Raw genomic sequence first — 16,253 nt, 5'->3', positions numbered from 1 at the left:
CTCTCCAGTGTTCTTCTTTTGTTAACGAGAATTATCGCAAAACCACGGATCTTTACGATAAGTGGGATCGAATAGTCTAAAAACGAAATGAGACACGGGTTAAAAGATAGCGATGGGCCGCGATGCTTCTCAAACAGTATCAATTCTTTTAGGGACAAAGAATCGTGAAAAATCGAATCGTTTCATTCGTAAATGTATATCTAAAAGGATATATTTGCAATTCCATTACTATTTTCAATCCAACTTATTCTTTTCGTTCTATCCATCTACGTTTCTCTTTGAACGAAGCAAACGTAAGATTTATAATATTCACAAATTTGCGACCAAACGAAACAAAACATTTAAATTTTCCCCAACTCCTATTCATCGGAGTAACCCTTTTAATAAACTACTCACTCGAATGCAATTGTTCGAAAAACGATCGGTGTCGTACCCATCACTACCGAAACCAAACCGCGAACGAGATATACCCAAGAGTTTTCGTCTCCGTTTTTTCAATCGTGAATTTGTGCAGCCTATTACCATTCTCGGGGCAAAGGAATCCATCCCCCCTCCCCCTCGTGTTCCTCGTCATTTATCGTCACTCCTCGTTCACTCTTCACGTGCGAGTCCCTGTTGGTACGCGACGCCACGACGCCAGTTAACCCCTTTTAACTCCGCACGCCTCTTTGTGATCGAGTCTTCTGCCGCTTCTTACCCGACACGGTTGCCGGATTAATCACGCCGTTAAGAGGACAGGAAATAGCTTACAGGTTAATTGATGCCGGGAGAGATGGCGGAGGGGGGATATTTCCGATCTGATTCGAGCTCCGTCTCGCCCTCGTTTGTTTCCATTCCGATATATAGAATGGATCGAGAATGGATATTAGATTTGCGGTGTTCGGGGATAATTGTTAATTGGCGATGATTTGGAGGGCGATTATTCGATTTCGACGCGTGGATAAATCGTCAAATTATTTATTAGGAAGGAGATTTATTTGGAGATTTATTATTTGGAGGTGATTTGGGGATGGATGATTAATGTAAAATACAAAAAGTTTATAAGAGGAAGAGATCAGAGAAACGTATTACTTAACGATGACTCGAATCGAATGTTTAAGACGCGAGCGTTAAAAGGAAGAAGAGTTTACTCGACGAAGCGAGATAATAATTCAATTCAATTTGGAATGAGCGGGGGATTGAAATTACGAAATTTTTTTTTAACTGTGATCTAGAGAGGATTGTTCTTAGATTAAGGCCATTGTGGAGTGACCTTCTAACTTCAAAAAGGAAGAGCTTGTTGAGGAAATGAACGGAGTTTAAATAATTCCTGGAAGATCCGAATCACGGATTAAAATTTTATCGCCGTTTTAATGGAGTGGTAAGTTTTAAATCGGAGGCGGAAATTACGTCATCAAATTGATCATGCCAAAGTAAATTAACTCCTTCGAAGACATCGCTTCTCTATAGTCGAATATTATCCGAGAATATTTTATTCCCTCGATATTTATTATTCTCGTGCATCATGTTTAATTTCTTTCTTTTTTTCGTTTTTCTTTTCCCTTCGAAGAAGAGGATTGAAGGGTGAACCCAGTCTGATCGCGAGGACTGTCGATAAAACTTAATATTCAATTTCCTTCCTTCCGACGAACGCGGTTTTTGAAACGCTTCCTCACTTTTCCGACGCAATATCGGCAACTTGTCGCCGAGTAGAAATCACTCGATGCAGTTTTCTATGTGTTTCTCTCGCTACGAGAGAAATTTATCTCGATCCCACAGGAGCACCTATTCCTTCTGTCGAGTTCCTCGGCAAGGTTTCCGTGTATCGCAACAGAATATACGCGATGATTCGTCGAGGTTTCCTCTTCAACTTGGCACAAATACATCTTCTCGTTCTTTCTTTCGACGTTAAACGGAAAATTGCTGATTTCACCCACCGCTTCCTCTTTTGAGAGGAGGAAGCTTCCTTTTTTTTCTTTTTATTTAAAATCGTGATCGTAACTTTTTTTTTGAAACTGTGTTAAATTATGTTAGATTAAAATTTCACAATCGTCAATTTTATTCTCTCGAGGAAGTTTTGAATTTAAGTTGCAAGTGATTACGTATACTGTAGTAGTATGTTAACATTATTCGTTCCTCCTCGATACAAATTACTTCGAACGAGTAAGATTTTCTTCTTGATTCGAAATTCTTCCACTTTCCACATAGGTTTCTTTCAAATAAAAAATTACATCGATGTATGAGAACGTCAAAAAAAAAAAAAAGAATTGTAATAAATAATGATAAAAATACGTACATACGTATTGATTTTATAAGGTTGTATGTGAAACGATCTATTTCGTTTCGCATACAATAATTCTTAGAGTTTGAAGCTCATTGAACGCAACTTGAATTACGTTTCATCGATTCGTTTTACAATGAAAAGAAAAAAAACATTGCGCGAAAGAATCATAAATTTAAAATTTTGATTCATCATATCATCGTTTTTTTCACATTAAAATCGTAAACTCTTTTTGAAAAGATTGTATCGTAAGGATACAACGAATTTATTAACGCAAAACTCAAGTTTGATCAAGTTTTTTCTATTCAATTATAGTAATTAACTACTGCTCTTCGAGATCTATATTGCAAGATTTTGCATTGAATTCGTTGAAAGCCTTGTTAAAAAATTCGCCCAATTCCCAACGATCCGTTCCGCAACGCGCACGTTCAATTTTGCTCGCTGTTCATGAATATTCCGCAACATTCGGACAACGTTCCATGAAGATATAATCTCTGCCGCGTTTAGACGCGACTAGGGCTCGCGTGTTCCTCGTTATTAGATCGAAGTTTGGCAAACCGTGTCCGGCTAATTGTAAGTAGATTCCGATAAACCCGTGAGCGGGGCCTCCATGGATTTCCTCGCGGGGACGAGCCACCGATTTCCATCACGCGCGCCTGTAATTTCCACCGCTCTGATCTAACCAGTCGCCGTGATAACTTACGATCCTCGTGCACGAAACGAGACGTTTTCATTCCGGAATTAATCTTTCTTTCGCGACCGCGGATTTGATTCGTGCAACGCGATATTGGTGGTGGTGTGTTTGGTCGGCACAAGATATCGACGTGTGTCGAATTTATGTTATCGTAAAAAAAAAAAGAAAAGAGGAAATGAATGTCGAGTTTTAATATAAATTAACAAGTGTCGATATTGTGCTTTTTAAAAAAAGATCGAATGGAAAATTTTCGCAAAATGTCTCCTTGTCTCCTTCGACATCTTCGCATATACTTTAAATGTATTTTGATTTGAGAATAAAAAAATTGATAAATAGAGAGGTATAAGAGAAAAGAATCTATGCAAAAATTAAATCATACAAAGAAGGATGTACTTATAATTTATTTGCAAAATAAAATTCGTAAGCTACGATTGAGTAGTAGATACGATCAGCGAAATATTATAAAGCGTTTAAAGAAATATAAAAGAAATATGTTCTCGTTCTCCTAGAATTCTTTAGAAAAGAATCTTAGAAGAAAGTATTTACACGCTAATAATCTGGTGTATCCATTTATTCCTATTGAAAAATCTCGTCTACTATCGTTATTATTACATAAAAGTCGATGTGACGGCTTATTTATCAGGGAAAATCTCATTGCACCTACGTGGCACAGGCATTTTCAATAGGTTTGGATCGTCGTAGTGAGCATCGAGCCACTTCAATTCGCGTTAATGCAAAATCAAGATCAACCCTGGGCGACAAAAAGGATGGGACGCGTGAAAAGCATCCCCCTCCTTCTCGATATGAATGAAAGATTCGAAGACCAGCCGCCTATTCAACGTTCCAAGAACTCCTCCAAGACCCTTTGTGAGCCAGATATAATTCACGAATTTTCTTGCACCGGTTTACCCGTATACCCCGAGCGAAACGCGAGAGGTTTTATTGGGAGGAGATTTGTTACAATGGATTCCCTCGTAATTGAAATCTAACGCAATGGATTCAGTGACGAGTAATTTTAATATATATATAACTTTGTGAATTTAATTTAATTTAATTTAAATTGAATAGGCGACTCTCCTGTAATATAAAATCTTTTTATATTGTTTTCTTTTTGTACAAGGTGTCTTGTTATTCGTAGGGTACAGGTAGAACGTGATCGTGAAAAAGTAAGTCGAGAGTGAGGAATAGAATAAATCGAGTTTTCAAAAATATTCAACAAGTATAAATCGTGTGAAACAAAGGTTGGAATAAAATTTTATCGGATTTCGAATTTTCTTTCAATCGTTGTAAAAACGAAATTGAAGATCAAAGTGAAATTTGTAAAATTTGTCGAACAAATTTTTTTTTCTTTTCTTTTCTTTCCGTATTTTCAGTTTCAAACACGTTAGAACGAGATTGTATATAATAGATACTATTTAACATTCTCTTAATATTCTCGATACGTGATATCGGTGGAAATCAATAATCAACGGGGGGATCCTTATTTGAAGAGAGTTTCGTAACTTAAAATGGAATGTACAGTTTGATTCGCTTGAAGAAGTTGGTGGAAGTTTGAAGTGGCGAACGGAGCCAAGTTGTCCAACTAATTGTATAATCGAATCCGATGATCGATCGTTTCTTCGTAATTTATACTTGGAAAATTGACCCACTTTCGTAAAACGTTTCTGCTTTATTAAACCATCTTCATCGTTGTATCGCGTCATTAACTTTTACATTATTATACTGGAGACGAAAAATATTCACGTATCTTTTCGAATAACTTTACAATCTTTCTCATCGAGTAATCTATGATTATATTCGTTATCTATGATTAAAAAAAATACATAAATCTGAAAGTTTTAAAGTCCCAGTTTTTAGAAAAGGAATATTTCTGAAGAATCTTAAAAAAAAAAATTCATCCCCTGCACTTTTTTTCTTGGTCACACCAAATATTCGAAACGAAGTTACTTTCGAGATAAAAGTTTACGACGAGAAATTCTTCAAATTAATACACATTTTGGAAATAGAGGTAACGTCTTTCAAACGCCACCATTGATCCTTTATACGGGTGTAAGCTCGGAACAACCAGGTTGACCGCAACACCAACGAACAGAGACAAATTATGTGACAGTTTCCAGCCAGTTAGCATATCAATAACGTCGCCAAGGTGTTCGATAACCAGCAACCGTTCTCCCCACGAAAACACGTCGTCTTTACTATCAGCATGCCCTGTACATTCCGCGTCGAATACCGCATTCCAATTTACTTCGAATGTAAATTCGAAGTTCGAGCTCCGACTGCTTTCGCAACCGTACGTAAATTGTACCCAGACCCTGTTAAACCGTGTCGAAGTTCGATGACCGATCTTCGCGGTTCTCGCACACCTGAACACCATTGAAAACATTTTCCATTGCCTCGACGAAACGATCCCTCGTTCTAGGATTTCCTTTAAAATTGAAATTCGGAAGGATTCGTATGGTTTTAGCTTTGCCTTAAGTATAATCGATGTTTGAAATTATGGAAAGTATAATTGGATAAGGAAAAGAAAAGTAAATTATTGTAAATTTTCATATTGATTCACTTTTATATGATAGATTAGAATATGTTGATACATTTGTTGATTCAAGAAATTCGAACGCATTCTTCATCTATTAACACGTTCATCACACACCGTCGAATCCTAATTAATATTCTTACGAGTACGATATCCTCTATCGATGGATGGAAAATCGGAAGAAATGTACTACGCGTACAAAATTACGTGCGTAAATTCAGAAATTCAGAAAAACGATCAATCATCGGTGAACGATCATCAGTATCGAGACGTGAAACTTGATGATCAACTTCGTAAAAACTTGGAACGTATATCAACCACCAAAGTAATAAACCACTTTCTTCACGATTCTTCCTTCTCGCCACCATATCTAGTCCAACCGATTCCCCGGTTCACCAATCGTATACGATCGTAACAATTCCTTCCAAACTCTTTTCTTCCTTTTTCTTGATTTCGAAACATGTGATGGACTATGGAAAGCGGGAGGAGACGGGACGAGTTGCAGCACGGTGAGCAGTCGGAACCGTAGTGCGCGCTGCTCGTGGCCAGCATCAGCGCAAAGAAACGGTTCGTACATATTCGGGATGGTTCGGCTCCACGAGTCGCGGCGCCGAGCAACGAAGTCGTTCGACTCGAGCCGTGTGTGCGGCTGCAGTCACTCGTGGAATCCTGAGTCGTGTCAGTGGTCTGGCGGACGTGGTCGCGCGCGAGTGTGTCGTTGAGAATTGGTCGCTTCGCTCGGCGAGAAACGGTGCGGAAAGGAATAACGTAGAGATAGAAGAAAGGGTATAAAGGTGCGTGTTTTCGATGTAGTGAAAGGGCAACGGAAAAGGGTTTACGAAGAACGATTCAACGTTCCTCGCGATCTCCTCGTTCCGTGCGACACGCGTCCAGGAATCCATCTCTCTCGACCATCCTTCCAAAAAGAACGTATCGTACGTTTGAAATCGTGCTGCGAGACAGACATTCCTCGAGTCTGTGTTGCGTGCAGGTATCGACTAGTTTCTTGGAAGACTCGGAAGACGTTTCCTCTTTGTCAGAGGTGAAGAGCGTGGCGAAGGTCGGAGGAAAAAGTAGTTAACAGCCTTGCACCTGGCACAACACACACACACACATACTTCGTCCCTGACGGCTTTTGCAACTGAATCTCTCGATCTACGTTCTTCGTCGTCGATCCTATCTCGCATACACATTGCCATTGTGTTCTTTCGATATATATATATATATATACACACGAGTATCGTCGATGAATGGTCGACGCTAAATACACAAAGCGTTCTTTGAAATCAACCGATCCGACGACCACGTTGGTAGTCGTTAATCTCGCCTCCATTTCAATCCTCCACTACTATTTCTACTCAATAGCAATATAATTCTACCATCCTCGAAAATAACAGGCTTCGCATCCCTGTATCGTGAAGCACAGCATTCGAACGAAGGAGGAGGAGAAAGAAGAGGATACGCACGTGTTCCACGCGACGGAAACGCATCACTGCCAACGCGATACGACGCCGAGCATCCGCCTTTCGAACAGATCTGGGACCAGCTGGAGGACGCCTTTTCTTCGAGTCGAGTTATTATCGGTTGTGCCTGTGCGTCCTGTAAACAGGTTACTGGTCGTCGTCGCGCGGCAAAAAAACTCTCGCATCGAGGAACGAAACGGTCGAGGTCGAAGGACGTCGTAGTTGTTGTCGTCGTAGTCGTCGTTGTGTGGAGACGCAGTTGAGAACAGCCGCGTTTGTCGACCGTTTACGCGGAAAATCGTAGAAATATAAACACGGGAGGAGGGAAGGGATCGGATGGTCGTGGCCTTTGCTCGAAAAAGTGCGGAGTATATGTGTGATACAGAGTGTCGGTTAGGTCGTTCGATAACCCGTCCTGTGTTCCGCGAAGTGAAAACGCCGCGTGGATGATAATTGGCGATAGACGACCGACCGACTCGGTACGCGATTTGGTGCGGTTAATCAAAGGCTCTCCTCCTCGTTGCGCTTGGTCGAAAGGGAGGGTTGGAAGAAGAGGGTGGAAGGAAGGAAGGGAGGAAGGCTTTGGAAAGTTTTGGATAAGGAAAGACGAGAAAGGAAAATTGGAAAGAAGTGACCGTGATAATCCAGCCCTGCCAAGTTTACCTGAAAACGATCGGCTGGCTCGTCTACATCCTACGAGATAGGTAATTCGAGCAACGAATTTACACTTAATTTTTATCTCGCGTGCGACGCCCCCGCACCTTTGTTCCAATGCCTCGTTGTTAATGAGTTCGACTCGCGGCGAATTACTCTTGTTGATGCGTCGTAGCTGAGCGGGAATCGAAACGTGACGACGAGGGATCGATCGACCCTTTCCTCGCGTAATTCACGGGGAGAAGTCGATTATGTATAGGGTCGAGACCGCTCTTGGATAGCTATGTAATTTTTTCCACGCGTTCGATCGAACGAGCAGAGGGTAAATTTTAAAATCGTGTTTTTATCGAGGCTCGATGATATTATTCGTTTCGAAAACGATCAACGGGCGATCCTTGCTCGTTTTCCTTGCTCTTTCCATCGACGAGGGAGGGAGGGAGGAAATTCGTGTTGGAATTCTTCCTTCGGCCAAGGAGGAAGTATTCTTCTTCGTGACCAGTTTGCTCGTATTTAACGTTGTGGAGAAGAAGAAGTCTCGAGAAAACCGAGCTCGATATCTTACTACCTCTATCTTTCCGATCTCGGAATCCACCGACGCGTATCGACGTATCGATCAACGAAAGGAAGGAAGAGTATAATGAACGCCTGTTATCTCGCCGATTTATTCAATCGTTTCATGAATCGATTTATTATCTCTCGATTTCGTATCGGCCTCGATTTATGTCGTGGACAGGGAATCGTGGTTATAAGACCGGTGATCGTGATCGGGGTTAATTAACAGTAATTTCGCCTCTTTCCTCGCCTGGGAATTTCTCAAACGTTGTTCGTAATTACGAGCTTAATAAGTTTAAGATGGAAATGAGAAGGAAGTACGGTTTGAAATGGCGATTCTTTTTTTTTTCTTTTTTTCGTCTTCGCGAAATATTCGCGAAATAATCTCTCGATTTTCGGTCAATGTTTAATTTTACTTGCTTGCGAAAGAGCAAGTATGTCCTCCGTAACTCTCAACACTTTCGAGCAAAGTACTATTTATCGTGGTATCGTTATTCAATCTCGCTTAACCTGCAAACAGGTTGAACCACTACCACTATCTTATCGAATCACATCGAATACCAGTTTCCATTCAAACGAAACCGCAAATAAACTCGTCTAAATATGATGTAACCTCAAACTCTGACAATAAGAACGTATCAAAAAATTCCATTCCCAATGTCACGTCTTGATTCCCGCTTCAACTCCTCTTACGTCCAATATAAAATTCCCCCTTATTAAAATCTCTCTCGTTCTTCCGTTTCAAGAAAAATCGCATAAAAAGAAAAAAGAAAAAAAAAAGAAGTATCCAATCCAATTGTCATTTATCTTGATACGTGTCATAAGCCATAAATAATCGCGTATCTCGAAAAATATACGTACATTCACTCCGCAATAAAATACGATACAAATAATCTCGTGCCTTCAAAATTACATCGTTCTTTCATAAAAAAAAAAAAAAAAATACTCTGCTTCTTTCCACAAAGGAACCACTTCGCAACGTCTTCACTTATCCCGCATTGTGCAAAAAACCCACGCGTCTACGAAAAAGATTATTATTATCATCCATTAATATATACTTTCTCGATCCTCCGATTTCTTTCCTCTCTCCTCTCCTCTCCTCCGTAAAAAAATTCCCACCGCCGAAATCTCACTCCTCCTTCCTTCCTTCCTTCCCTCCCTCCTCGGGCCGGAGATAAAAAAGGAATAAAGGAGAAATACGCCGATCACCGCGCGTGATCTCAAAAGTTGGGAATCCCGGGCCGACACAGAAGCACGTTCGAAGTGTCGGCCGACTCGACGACGACGACGACGACGACGACGACGACGAGGACGAGGAGTAGTACCGGTTATCGATGTCGACGAACTCGAGGAGGAAGGTTGACCAAGGCCGTTTGGGTCTATTTATAGCGAGAGCCGGTAACAAAGTAGACATTTGCCGGGAATCGTATTTTCGTAGATTCTCGAGGAATGCTCGCAAGGGAGCCGACCTCGCCTCGGGAGTCCTGAATTATTTTAGGGGCCGCCTCCCCTTGAGAAGCGTGCATCTTGGGGAGGAGAGGTCGGTTTATCGGTTCCCGTTTATCGGGCAAAACTTCGTCACGCGTGATTCGTGGAAATTCAACGTGATAAATCGTATCGCGAACTTTCACTTTTTGGAATCGAAGAGATATTGTTGTGTCTCGAAATATATATTTTTTTTTCTTTTCTTTCGAAGATACGAAATATTTCGATTCGTTCGTTAATTTTTCTGTAAGGGTATAAACGAGTGGTGTACGTTCGAATATTGATTAATTAATCGATATACGTTATGCAGTAATAATGAGACGATCTATGGATAAAAATTCTCTAACCGCTTCACGATTGTACAAAAATATATTCCCTCTCGTCCAATTAGAAAGAAGATTCAAAGAAGGAACGAATATATAAGCACATTGCACAATAATAAGAGGTCGCTTGACCCGGTTGCACGGATTATCTCTCCCACAAACATTCCATTTTTCTTCGACGTTTGAACCCTTTAATGAACCGAATAGAATCTCTCTCTTTCTTTATTCTACGCCAGTCGTTTGATTCGAAGCGTCGAAAGAAACGTAATACATAGATACGTTGGAGATTTATTATCGGTGCATTCAAAATGATTGAGAAATTGTCCGATTCTCGATCGTTGCAGAGGTATCATCGATCGATATTTGCTCGAATTCGATTTCGATAATTGAAATCGAGTATAAGCGAATTTATTTTTAATAAATCGTTTGCAGGCAAAATGATTTGATGGCCGGATAGATAGCGCGTGAAAATTTATTTTAATAACGACGAAAAGCGTCGTTTAACCTCGTAGTTCGGGGGCAATAATTTTTATGCCGATATTTTATGTAGCTTTCATGGAATTGGTATATAAGCGGGTATATCGCGCTTGTCAGCCGATTAAAATGATTTTATTGGGCCCCGAATTGATCACACCTCGCGCATTATCGCTGATTAACACGAGTGCAAATGTTTCTCTTCTGTATTACGAATCGCGTCTAGTTTAGAATCGAACGTATCAATCGAGCTACAATTCGTTTATATAGACACTTTGCACGTGTCGTTCGATTTTTTTTTTTTTTTTTTTTTTTGTTTCGTAATGAATCAATCCGGGACGGAATTCATTTGTGAATGAAATAAAGCGGAGGATAATCGATATCTTTATTACCCTTTCGATACATTTTCGTTGTTCGAAATTAAATTATTTCACCAACGTATTCGGACGAAGAATTTAACGGAAGGAAAGTTGTCGAGAGTTGAAATATTTCGTCCATCATATTTTGGACGAAAGCAGCAATTTAATTTTCGATCGTTTAAACGCGAATAAAATACGCTGCATTATTTTTTCATTAGAAAAGACAAGAAGTTCGAGAATTAAATCTTGCGTAATTAAGAGCCGTGCATCATGAAAACAAAGCGATTTGCACCGCCTCTAAGTTTCCTCGTATTTTGTATTTCCCACGTGTGTGTGTGTGTGTGTGTGTGTATGACAAGACAATTGCCGCTCGTCCGTGAAACGCGAATGCTTATCGCGTTGTTGCTCGCGTGAAACCGGAAGTGGGGACGTCGGTTCGCAGCCAGAGGCCGCGTTCTCCTCCGCGTTTTCCGCCGTTTTATGCTTCTATAAATGTCGTATCGCGTGTTGTTCCCTATCATATTTAATGACACGTGATTATCCTTTCCCTTCCCAATAATCGATTCTTTTTTTTATTTTCGTGGTAAATAAAAAATCAAGGCCGTTTCTAATTAATATGTAATCGAATTACCAGACGAATTGGGGGGGGGGGGAAAGAATAATAGATGATCGTTCGACAGTGGTCTCGAATTACATCGAATTTCAGAATAATTATGCGACGCAACAACTAGAGATAATTAAAAAATAAAATGGAGCTAATTCACGAGTACGTAATAACATTTACGCTCCCGTGGGATTTTTATCAGCTTTGCTTTATTCATTTTTCACGTTTATATTTTAAATTGAAATATCGATATCAATATTTCATTATTACTTCTCTTGTAATTAGAGATTCCTTTTTTAAAAATAAATATGAATAATTACAATCGAGACGAAAGTGAGAAGAAATTTCAGGGAATATTTGAATATTTTTCAGGGATCTAAAAATTACGTAGATTCGCGCATAAGTGATCGATCATCACGCATCAACCAAATATACGCGAGCGCGTATATTTAATTTTTCATCCCCCTTATCGAAATAACTCCCGTGTAATTTCATTTTCAATTTTACTCGACAAACAGACTATACTTTTTTTCTTTTTTTTTTTTTTTTTTTTTTTTTTTTTCGGTACAACATCGGACAATCGGATTCAATAATTATTTAAATCTTCCAATCAATCGAACGATATATTGGAATCCTGCGATATTCTGCCCGTCATAAACTGGAACGTTGTCGCCGATACTTTTGTTTTTCGATGTTATAACGAGCCTCGAATACTATATAAAATGGCCTGTCGCTGCTACGGACACTCGTGCACGGGAAAATGTATTATTTTTCAAGCGAATTTCCGGGGGAAACGAAATTTTATTCTGGTTGTTTACAACGACAACGAGGGATGGAAAGTAACGTCGGTGCTCGTCAATTTCGCGATCGAAAAATGCATAGGCGATAGGCGTTAAACGTTCGCCACCCATTCAAATCAACTTTTCGCCCCGACTGAACAAAACGGATGAGCAAAACTGCGAACAATATCCTCGTATTCGTTTCATTTTCGTTTAACATTTCGATTATTTTTCAACGAGGGTGTATTTTTCCTTTGTCAAAAAATGATGGAAAAAAAAAGAAGAAAGAAAGAAAGAAAGAAAGAAAGAAAGAAAAATCGTGAACGAACGCGCGATGATTCGTCGTTTTATATCGCAGGGAATAAATTGGAACGGCGTTTCGTGTGAATTTTATTTTTATTTTATTCCTTCGGTGATGAAATAACAACACTGGTAAATATTAACTTGGATCGTATCGAGAATGTTACTTCAGTTAACTCCGTTCGAAAATATTTGGAAAAGGTATTCGAAATGGGATCCCTTCTTTTAATCCCCGTTTTAAAATAATCGCGATCAAAATATTCCTCTAACAAAGAAACTAGTAAGCGTAATATAAAACGTAGCGTCTCGACGATGCAACGATCGATTCAACGTTCTCTCGTCGGTTAAAATTCTATTGGCGGGCGGGGAATTTTGATGGTGGAAAGAAGGTCGTTGGCTGCGATGATTTCCATGTTTGGCGAATATCGTGCTCCTCTTCGATATTTGACACTTGGAACAAACCTTGGAATTCCAGGCGCCAGGCAACAGCGTGGCGGCGGCGGCGGCGGCGGGTAATTCGAGAACCAAACCGGTTCGTTCTTATGAAATTTCTCGATGCCGTAAGCTCTTGGCATTCCTCGGCGGAACGTGTAACGTGGCTTTTCATTGAATTTCAACGGCGGACAACGCCGGGTCGAGGGAAGCCGTCCCTCCTCGCGCCGTGTTTGCGCGGAATCAAGCTTGCTTTACGTGGAAATAATTAAACGAAGCAAAAGAGGAAAGAGAGAAACCGGCGAATTTCCGTTTCAGTCTTGGAAATTGAAGGAACGGCTCGTCTCGTCGTTGGAAGTCGAGCAATTTTACCGGCGACCAACCTTGCGAATTCGAGTAATTGTCGGTTCGTTAAATTTACCTTGGATGGAAAAATTGTATTTATTTCTCTTTTCCTCTCTCTCTCTTTCTCTCTCTTTCTCTTTCTTTTTTTTAAAGGTGAATTTTTGAATAGAATTCGCGCGAATTCTTTTGTTCAAACAAAATATTTAATTAATATATATATATATTTTTCGTATGGTTTTAGCATTTCGAGTTTCACAGTTTATTATTATTCTGAATTTATTAACCATATCCGCGAATAAATTTTTATATAACGGAGCCGAGGGAGAAATGGCGGTAATCGAGTAGGCTGGTAAAGAGTTATATTTCGACGATCCGTGACCAATTTATTATATACCCGTCTTCCTCAAAAAGATATTATGAAAAATTAATCGGATAATTTTTATACTCGTGATAATAACAGTGCTATACGTTATACATCCGGCCTGTAATTTTGCGTCGAGTAAAATAAGTAACTATAAAAGAAACTCGTATCCATCCATCCTACGTATATATCGCCGTACGATTCCCTCGAAAGTTTAGACTGACGTTCGAATCGATACGAGGCAAAACAACCCTCGAAATTTAAATATCGTACCAATTAACACGTTGCGTAAGCGTTGCGAAGAAACCTCGAGAGGATCCACGAACGAATCCTGTTTCCACGAGAGGAGGCGAGACGAGGCCCCTAGAGGGGCCTCTAACCATCCGCCCCATAAATTCATCCGGCCGTGTCCCCGTGGCGAGGCCGAGGGGACAAAAATGGTCACGCGTGCCGAATATGAAAGTCAAATAGGGTTGGCCGGCCGGTAAGGCTCGTCGAATCATACGGGGCTAAAAGAAAACTGACGAGCGAGGAAAGCAAAACAAAAGTATAAAGGAGAGGAAAAAATCGGGAGATCGTGAATTCTGGCCCTGTGAAATGGACCTGGCTGCGAAGAAGGGAAGGGGATGAAGAAATAGGGGAAAATGTCGCGTTAAATGGTAACTCGAAACTGGAGGACATGCGTATTCTGTACGAATTCTATGCGAACAAGATGGCACGAGGGTGCTCTCTACATTATTCAACGACCCCCTTTTAAACGTGTATGCGCGTGCACACACACACACATACACATCGAAGAAGTTGCAAACGAAAATTTAAATTGCACCGCGCAATTTTGTACTCTACACCTTTCTTATTCTTTTCGCCTTGTTTTTCTTCTTCCTTGCTTCGTTTCGAACATTTTTCCTATTATCTTCCTATTATCTTCTTTTTTTTTTTGTTTTCTGCTCCTCGATTTTTTTATTCTTCTTCTTCTTTTTGTTGTCTTGTTTTTTTTTTATTCCCCGAGTTTTTTTGCCATTATTCCCTGGACACGTTCTAAGTTCGCATCGCGATCCGTTTATCTCTTTTTGCGCGAAGAGCAAGCCAGGAAAGCTTTCTCTTGTGTTTTTAATCGTTAACACGAGTACCGTGGAATGTAAAGCGATTCGAGTAAATTTTGCTCTTTTAAATCAAACGATTTACTCTCGAGTACAGGAAATTATTTCCCGTATACTACGATGAGATTCTTGTTGAAGTTTCTTATGTAATATTCGAGCAGAAATTGAGCTCTCACGATACGATACGAAACAAATTGCTGCAGATGGAATATCGAATACCATCGAATTTGTTAGCCCATGTGTGTATTTAATTTAGCGTTGCTCGAATAGATTCTCGATATAATGGAATCGGAGGAATTAATACGGTCCGCCGCGTTGCTCAATGCAGCAGGCATTCCTCGATGTTATCGATGTAAATCGATAGCTTTGAACTTTCTTCCACTGACATTTTATGCTAATTGAGAGACGATGCCGGGTCTCTTGGTTGCACCGATACGAAAAGTGAAAGGTGGATCGCGAGAGTTTGCTTCGAAAGGTTCTCGGTTCTTCTCCTAAATGTTACACTCTCTTGATATTTCGCCGTTTCGAAAAATGCGCGTTTAATTTTCGAAAATTGTACATTTTTTTAATTTTTAAGGAAATAAATGCTGGAAATTTTTCAATAATTCAATAATTTTCTAGACGAGGAAATTTCATCGACTATCGATCGGTTGGAAAGATTGATACCTCTTCGATATTCAACGAGCATTGAATTTTGTCGATTAGATTCCATTAGTGTGACAAATGGATAATGCATTAAGATATCTACATGTATATATTTATGAATATTACTAATAGCATATAGGTAAATTTGTACAGTTAAGTCAATATACGTGTTGGATTCGATCACACGATATGCCGTATTAATTAAATTCGTTTCGAATATAAATAGTTAACACCGTGTACACATATGTGTTCGTGTCTCTTCAGTAGATAAATTAAAATTCGTACATATTTGCGTTATGTCTCTCCAATAAAAACAAATTTCGACTAATCCAGCATTATTGAAAAAGAAACCTAAAACAAATCTCTATTTAAATTCTACATCTTCGGTTGAAAAAAAAAAAATATATATATATATATAAAATTTGCATAAGAATCCAAGATAAACCGCGTATAATTTTTCACATTACGTGCATTCCATACACCGTTACATCCTTAAATTTCTCACAAATGCAAGCACATCCAACGATCGCAACGCCGCATATAATTTTTCATATTATACGCATTTATTGTATACATCTGGCATCTCCAGAATCGCGCATACATAAACTCTGTGTTTATTGACTCCTTCGAAGCAACTCCTCTTCTCTTCCTCTCGCTGTTTCGCTAGATATCCTCGAGCTTCTTACGCCGTTTCCGGTGCGCGATCGTTGCATTATGCGCCAAGCCTTGCCTCGATATAACTGCAATCAAAGGAGAGAGGAGCATAAGGTCTTTCTTAAGGAGGAAAATGTCTCGAGCGTGATAAATATTTGCCCGGGAATCCTTTGGACCTCGAGGATTCCTCCTCCTCCTCCTCCTCCTCCTCCTCCTCCTCCTGCTCCGCGATTATT

General features: G+C 39.8%; 1 protein-coding gene across 1 annotated transcript in view; it reads left to right on the top strand.

The window, feature by feature from the left end:
• Positions 1-6,139: 6,139 nt before the first annotated feature.
• LOC122712540 (mannosyl-oligosaccharide 1,2-alpha-mannosidase IA-like) overlaps positions 6,140-16,253 on the top strand; it is a 147,794-nt gene continuing 137,680 nt past the window's right edge. The window contains exon 1 of the mRNA XM_043932263.1: positions 6,140-7,654. The gene's annotated coding sequence lies outside the window, so the exon portion shown is untranslated. The remainder of the gene's footprint in view (positions 7,655-16,253) is intronic.

This window comes from Apis laboriosa, unplaced genomic scaffold (assembly GCF_014066325.1).
Source record: "Apis laboriosa isolate Shangri-la unplaced genomic scaffold, ASM1406632v1 scaffold202_cov151, whole genome shotgun sequence".
Classification (NCBI taxonomy): domain Eukaryota; kingdom Metazoa; phylum Arthropoda; class Insecta; order Hymenoptera; family Apidae; genus Apis; species Apis laboriosa.
The sequence above is the reverse complement of the archived record's forward strand: the minus strand, read 5'-3'. Positions and strand labels throughout refer to the sequence as shown.